The following is an 8,057-nucleotide window of genomic DNA, read 5'->3' on the forward strand; positions in this document are numbered from 1 at the left end:
GACCTTCATTCGTATAAAGTTTTCACCTTTCTTCCCTTTTACCTCAAAATCCAGTTATTTTATTAAGTTATATTTTTATGCTTTATTCATTTCATAAAGCAGGAGTGAATGACTCGATTACGTTCTTTAGGAAGGTTTATAACATCTTCTCTTAATAAATCGTTTTCCGCATTCCGCTCCAGTAATGTGTTATACGTTGTTAATATCTTTTTCATATTGATAGAGTGCCTCCTTTACACAATTAAAAATGATAACTTGATATTCAGGAAATACAGGGACATGGAAGAGGTGCTGAGGTAAACTACAAGCCTACAAGAATACTGGCCTCCATGTTGGCGGAGGGATGTGTCAACTCCACTGCCTAGCACTGGTGTTGCAAGCAGTTTCGTACCTCACATGACACAGAAGAGAGATGGAAAGTTGCACAAGGGTCTTATGTAGTCTAGTGGTTCAGGGTCAGAGGAAAATCGAGGAGAATTGAGAATATTTGACCCCTTCAGTTCGATGCCTTTGTTAATGTACTTCATACTCTCGCCAGATGATTTTATGCGTTCAAGGAAAAGGACACTGTCACTTGAAGGGGTTAGAAAGAATCCATGGTGTTTCTGTGTGTGTGTGTGTGTGTGTGTGTGTGTGTGTGTGTGTGTGTGTGTGTGTGTGTGTGTGTGTGTCCTGCTTCTCCCTTGTCCTTATAACTGAGATGTTTGTATCCCCTCCCTCTTTTATATCTCCTTCCTCTTAGTCATTTTGTTTTCCTTCCTAATCTTCCTTTTCGATCGTTCTTATTCAAGAGGTGTCCCCTTCTCCTCATATCCTTCTCTCTTTTACTCTCCAGTCTTTTTTCTTCTGCTTGAGTCGATCATCCCCTCTCATTCCTCTTTTTTTTTTTTTCTCTATCTTAATATTCTTCTCCTTCTCCTTTCTCTTCTATCGTTCTTTACTCTTGATCTCTTCCTCTCTGTCATTCTTTCCCCATTTCCCCTTTCATCTCCTCCATGCTGCCTTTCGCTCCCACCTTTCGCTGCTCTTTTCTTCTCTCCCTATTTCCTCCCACTCTTTTGCGCTCCCTCACTTCCTCGTCTCCTCCTCATCCCCTCTCATTCTCCATTTTATTTTCTCCTCCTCCTCCTCCTCCTCCCCCCCCTCCTCTCTCCTGTCTTTTATACCTGAACTGTTCGTATCCTCGATTAGGCAGCGACTAGGGCTTCCAGAATCTCATGTTTACATACGAGTCACGCACTCGATCGACCCGAGATTTTCCTTCCTTTCATGTCTCGTAGTTTTTCTTTTTTTTTCTCTTTTTCTTTTTCGTGTTTCATGTGATTTTCTCTCACTGGATTCTTTTCGCCTCCTAGATTCTTTTTTTTTTTCTCTCTCTCTCTCTCTCTGTCTCTGTCTCTCTGTCTCTCTGTCTGTCTGTCTATCTGTCTGTCTGTCTGTCTCTCTCTCTCTCTCTCTCTCTCTCTCTATCTATCTATCTATCTATCTATCTATCTGGTGGCTTTCTTTCATCGGCTGTTTTTCATATTAAGACAGATTTTCATTTTGTCGTTCTCTTTTATCAGATATATTTTGTTCGTGTCTTATCGTCCGCTAGATTTTTTTTTCTTTTCGCATTGTTGTCATTTCCATTTCATTTTTAGGTCAAAGTTCTGGTTCTTGTTTTTCCGATATGTTTCATTTTATTGTGACTGTAATTATAGGGTTTTTTCTTCCTTCCATTTTCGTTATTTGGGTTTACTTTTGTTTCTAAGGTTGTTGCTTCTTTATATAGATAGATAGATAGATAGGTTTGTTGGTAGATAGAGGGATAGATGGATAGATAGGTAGATAGACTGATAGATAAAAACTGTAGATGGATAGATAGATAGGTGGATAGATAGGTAGAGTCTGGGTGTGTGCTAGTTTTTTCTTCTTTTTTTTTCAGTTATTCTAGCTCTGTCATATATTTCGTTATTTGCCGTGTGTTTTTGTGTTTCTGTGTCATCTCTAACTTATTATTTTTTATTAGTAGTTTTATTTCAATGTATCATTTTCTCTTTGGTATTCAGACCTTTAATTCATTTGCATTTTTCCAGTTTAACCCCCTCATGGACAGAACAGCTCAGTATTATAGTCATACACCAGACAGTATTATTCTGCTGAGTTTGAACATAGAAGCCTGAGCGTGTTAATTCTGATACCATACCTGTCATGGTCGGGACAACTTTAGCATTACTTTTCAGCTAACACCAGATAATTTAGTTAATGTGAAAACGATGCATAAGGGCCTGGGAGTCCTGATGTTGCTTCCATGCGTATCATTTCATTATTGTATGATTTACTTTATTTTCGTGTCAAATAATTTTCTTTTGTTGAATTATTTTAGCTTTGTATTAGGCAGTTGTTTTATGACATGTCTGTGGATCTTATGGAGGAGTAGTGAATAATCTCCTCTACAGTTCAATTCTTGAGACTGTTTCACACCTTAGACTGGATCGTTCCCGCGACATGATCCTCGGTCCACTCTTCTGCCACTTAACCATCATCTGTCCCATATAACACTTTTCTTGTGTCTCTGGGAGGAAATCTCATGTTCTGTAAATAGCTAGGTGGAAATAAGCATCAAGTTTGTACAGTTGCCTACAGAGATGTGTTGTTGCCTTATACCATACCTATCTTTGCTCATGTGACAACTTTACTCGTGTGGCAAGGATGTTGAGTGACGAAACTATTTTGAAGTGTTCTGATATAGCATGTTTATATGGACATCACCACATAGTTAAGGAATGCATGACAAGGGCTACAGTGCCTTACACATGGAGGTGACCGTACAATTTCCCCATATGTATTAATGATAAGATATAAATTGATAAAAAGTAAATTATTATATACATGAAAATAACTGGATTCAGTATATGCAGTAACATCTGTTTTAGCTTCGTTTCACAGTAAAATATAAATCTGTTATTAAAAACTGTCTCGCTGAACACACAGAGAGTAAAGGAAATCTGTGAAATAAAAGTCTGCCTTCATTCTTCTGCCGTCCCATATTTGACCAGCATTAAACCAGGGAAAAGAGGAGGAGGAGAGAGGAGATAATGAATCGGAAAGGAAGTAAGACTGGGAGGAAATGAGGATATAAGGGAAAGGAGAGAGGGGAAGAGGAGATACTGAAGAGATGGAAGGGGAGACCGAAGAGAGAAGAGGCAAGAAGAAAAGGGAAGGGAGAGAAGGAAAGAGGAAATGCTGAAATGGATAAAAAAAATAAGACTTGGCGAATTTAAAGAGGGATCAGGAGAAAAAGGGAAGGTAGTGAAGGGATGAAGAGATAATGAAATGGAAAAGACGGAGAGACTGAAAGAGTGAAGGGGGAGAAGAGAGATAAGAGCTGGAAGAGGAGAAAAAAGGAGATAACAAAATACAGAAAAGGAGAGACTGGAAGTAGATGAAGAGAAATGAAGGGGAAGGAGAGAGAGGAGATTATGAACTGGAGAGGAGGGAAAGTGAATGGAGAGAGGGGACATGAGAGTGAAGGAGAGATGGGAGAGAAGATGAATTACCGACAGAGAGAGAGACGAAAACCTGAGAGAGTAGAGGAGGGGAGAGAAAGGAAGGGAAAAGGAGATAAAAATGAGTAAAGAAGGAAGACTGATAGTGTTAATAAGTAATGGAGGTAGTACAAGTCAGAGGAGCGGAAACTGGAGGAATGATTAATCTCCAAATATTCCCAGGCTCCTATGACCCCTTCTCATCAGCGTTAAATCATCACCTGAAATAAAATGACGAGAGAGAAAACGCAACCACGAGGGAAGTAATGTTACAAGTATTAACACTCTGAGGCTCCAGTGCTCACTCTAAGCAGAATAAAATCGTCTGATATTAAAATACGAGAGGACGCAACAGTGAGAAGGTTATGGTAGTACGATGACAGTTTTTCTTATTCTGCCTACCTACAAACGGTTTTATTCAGCTTAGGGGAGATTTTTCGGAGTGAAGAGCTGGACATTACCTAACAATAACTCTTTCACTACCAGGGCTGTCTGCTTTTTTAATACAGTCCCCTTACACTAGCAAGAACAGAGTTTGTAAGACTGTAGCGTACTTAAGAGTCAGGGAGAGAATGGAGTAGAGGAAAGTGAGAATGAAAGGTACAGGAAATCAGGAAATAAAGGAAAGGGAACACAGACAATGCTTGGGATGGAGCTCCTCTTTAACACTCAGGGGCAGAAGTTCCAGTATTCCTTTGCGTCTGTTTTACACTTATGGACATGTTCGTTGCTTTCATCCCTGACGCATTGTATTAGGGAGAGCCACGTATCGGCAGAGAAATATACCAAGCCTTTCCCAACCAAGAAAGATTAGCTAGGAGAGAACAATGGGAAGTAGATGTGTAGGAGCAGTGAAGTAACGGGTAAACTAACGTCCCTAGTTGTGCAGTAGGGTGAAGATAAGAAAAAAAAAAATACTCAGTAGGAGAATATCCAGATTTGACAAAAACAAAAAAACAAAAATAGATATAAAAATGGGATGAAGTAGTAATGATAAAAGAGGGGAAAAGAAGGGAGGGTGTGGAAGAGAAGATGAAGAGAGAGAGGAAAGGGAAGTTAGAAGAGAGAAGGGAAAGGATGGAGAAGTGAGGATAGATTATAGCAGGAAATATGGAATAAAAAGGATAGGAGAACAGCGATAATGAGAAAAGGAAAAGGAGTTAGAAAGAAAAGGATTGACATAACCAAGGTGAGGTCCAAAGAAGGGAGAGACGAAAGAGGAGATGAAAGGGAAAGAAGAGGAAGGACTGGAAAAAGTATGTGGGAGAGGAAAGGGGGTGACAAAAATGAGAGAAAGGGAGATGGAGTGGATTGAAAAAGGACAAAAAGTGGAAGAAAAGAGAAGGGGCGGTGATCAGACATCTTTTATCATGCTAATGTATACGATTAATTTTTCCCTTTAATTAAACGAGAGAGAGAGTGAGTATAAAATATTAAAAAGGTAAGGAAAGAAGGCAGAAAAACAAAGGAGGAAGGAAGGAAGGAAAGCAGGGAAGGAGAAGGTTAAGAGCACTTACTGACTGAAGACTAGAGAGGAAGAAGAGGAAAGAGAGAGAGAAAAGGAGGGAGGGAAGAGATAGAGGGGGCAAGGAGTGTGTATTTTATCCTTTATTGACACAGGTTCCATATAAAGCTCGTTTTCTGTGTCCCGACGCGGAGGTTCTGTCATTTGTAAACATTTCTGTATAAAACTTAATCACGGCATTCCTGTGCAGGAGTATTAATTAGTAGCATTACATTTTTTATTATTATTGCTTATCATATTATGTCTCGCGAAAAGGTTTCAGATGAATATGTTTCAAGTGAAGTAATGAAGTCATAGAGAAAGATCCGAACATGGGGAGTGACGTCACAGATAGTAGCAACTCGGAGTTCAAGCGACCAAAACAATAACACAGAGGCCGCGGGAAAAACAAGCCTTGCCCCTATATCCTAAGCTTACGCGGGGTCCACGTCAGTCCCATATCACCATATCAAAGAGCCTCCCATAGATATCGAATTTGTAGAGAAAATAAGGGAGAGAAGAGGGTAGGGGAGGGAGAGAGAGGAGGAAAATCATGAGGAAGGTGAGAGTGGGTCGCTCGTAAAACATGATGGATCCCGGGACGCCGCCAAGTTCCAGGTTCCGTTTGTTGTTGTTGTCGTGGCGAACCCTCCTCACTCCTACACCACTTGCTGGTGGTGGTGGGGGGGGATGTTATGCTAGCTCTTCATATCTATCTGACATCTATTTTATTCTTTATTCTCCTCCGCCTGCTCCTCCTGCTTTGTATGAGTCAGTACGATATCTGAGGTATGAAAGTTTGGAACGCAGGGGAATTGTTGAAGGATAGAAATTGATGGATTGGCAGGGGAGGAGGGTGGTCTGTTGTCAGTCTTCTCACTCACGTTTTATTATAACGATTATCCTCCTCCTTGTCGTCCGTGAATGAGCAAGATATAAAGATGGAGGACCCAAAAGAACTGACGAAGGACCGAGATGGATTGATGAAGTAGGTATGGAGTTGCAAATGGCATGGGCTTCTCCCCCTTTCTATATCTTATTCTGCAGTCAGCGGAATGGTCTCTGTCCCACATGTATTTTAAAGAAACATTTTGTGTGGATCATTTGGTCTGTACCATAGAAATGAGAACTCTGAAGGCCTAAATCATGAGTGTGTAAGCGAGTGGACCGTTCTAATCAGTTGATCATTCTATTACTTTTGTACTTCCCTACTTCTTTTTCCGTATTCTCCCACCCCACTGCACTTTACCCCATAACCCCATATAATGGTGGGAAGTAAGGATGTATTGAAGATGATATAAGGGACTTCGTAGCACATTTTTCTTAATAGTGCTGGAACTTACGATGATCTTTTATGTTATTTGCATATTTTTCGTAATGACATAGTTTGCCTCAGTAACCTACAAAGGTAATAAAAGTGTAATTCGCAAAATAAATCGCTGAAGAAGATGTTTTGCGAAGTCTCCGATGCTATCTTCAGTATGAACTTTGGCGTTAGGATCAGGATCACTTATTTACATGTCATCTTAGCTTCTTAGTTACCCCTGCTCATCCTCGGAATCTTATTCTTTGAGCCGACGAGCGAATCGAGAAGGCGAAAGCTCTTTCACACAGTCAATGTTTGCACCCCAGGCAAGCGTGTGGGTGGGGGTTTAAATTGGGGCAGACTGTAACATGCAGTTTTTGGAAATATTGAACCTACAGATACCATTTTTAAATCTTGCCGAAAAATTAACATGTATAATACACTAAAAATTCGATGTCACCTTCAGGAGTTGTCTGGACTACGTTTCACAGTGGAGAACAGCAACAGTGGGATTATGCCCTTCCTTGACGTATCAGTTATCCAACAAGAAGCATCATTCATTAGCACTGTTCATTTGAAGGCTAGCAACCTGGGACACTGCCTCAGTGGTGACAGTGAGTGCCTCCAAAGATGCAAAGACTCCACTGTAGGTGCTTATATCCGTAGGGCACGTATCCACTGTAGCAGTTGTAAACAAGTCATTCAAGAAATTGAGAGAGCTTCCCAAGCAATGACCGATAATGGATTTGCCAACAAGGACATGGTACACAGACGACAAGAATAATAGGTCACCTTCAGCTGGCATTAAACTTTACTACCGATCTCCAAAGCATGGCGGTCACAATGTAACAACTACGAAACCACATCAGTAAATGCCGGTACGTAATTTTGACTTGCTCTCACTTTCCTTGTCAGGTTAACACAGTGCAGAATATTTCTTTCTATTATTCCCATGAAATTTCTGACAGTTTTATCCATGTTGCATGGTAGTCCTTCTCACTATTTCCTTCCGGGTTCAGATGGAGGGTTTGTTGGGTGAGCGGGGCGGTGAGGGGGGGAGGGGGAGGAGAGCCTTCCTACTTTGCTGGCCTTGTTTTCGATTCACTGAATAGTAATGCTGTTGATAGCCAGTCCTATAATAAAGAGCCTCAAAATGACCAGTAATCTGTTGTTGTTTGCATTCCTTTGTATTCCTCTGTGTTCGTCGTCGTCATCCTCCTCCTCCTACCTGTTTCCTTCCGTGTTCTTGTGTTGCCCTACATCACCGCTCCCAATCATCCTTTTTCTTCCATGTCTTTTTTCAGCCATAATATCAAATCACTTCCTATTCTTTCATGAAACTAATTTCATTAGTTTTTTCCTTCATTTTCAGTGCATTGTCCACTCCAGCCTTTTCACTTGTTATGCTACGTTTCCTGTCTAAATCATTGATTCATTTGCAGTTTTCTCGCATATTCTCACTCTTCCAGTATCAGCATCATTCCCTTCACTTAAATTGTATTTCCTCCATTTTCCTTCAGCCCATATCTTTACATTTTCAGCTACTCTGTATTAACCTCTTTTCTCTCCTCCCTCTCTTCTCTGTTCCCTTCCCCATTCCCCTCACCCCCTCTACACCGCTGCAGCTCCTTGTTCGTGTATGCATTGAAAAGTCATTGATATTTAGGGCGCTTCAATACCCAATAGCGGATTCCAGTATGCATGGGTGTGTAGGGCC

This window comes from Coenobita brevimanus, chromosome 98 (genome assembly GCF_032717465.1).
Source record: "Coenobita brevimanus isolate Jiangsu-jjx chromosome 98, ASM3271746v2, whole genome shotgun sequence".
NCBI classification, from domain to species: domain Eukaryota; kingdom Metazoa; phylum Arthropoda; class Malacostraca; order Decapoda; family Coenobitidae; genus Coenobita; species Coenobita brevimanus.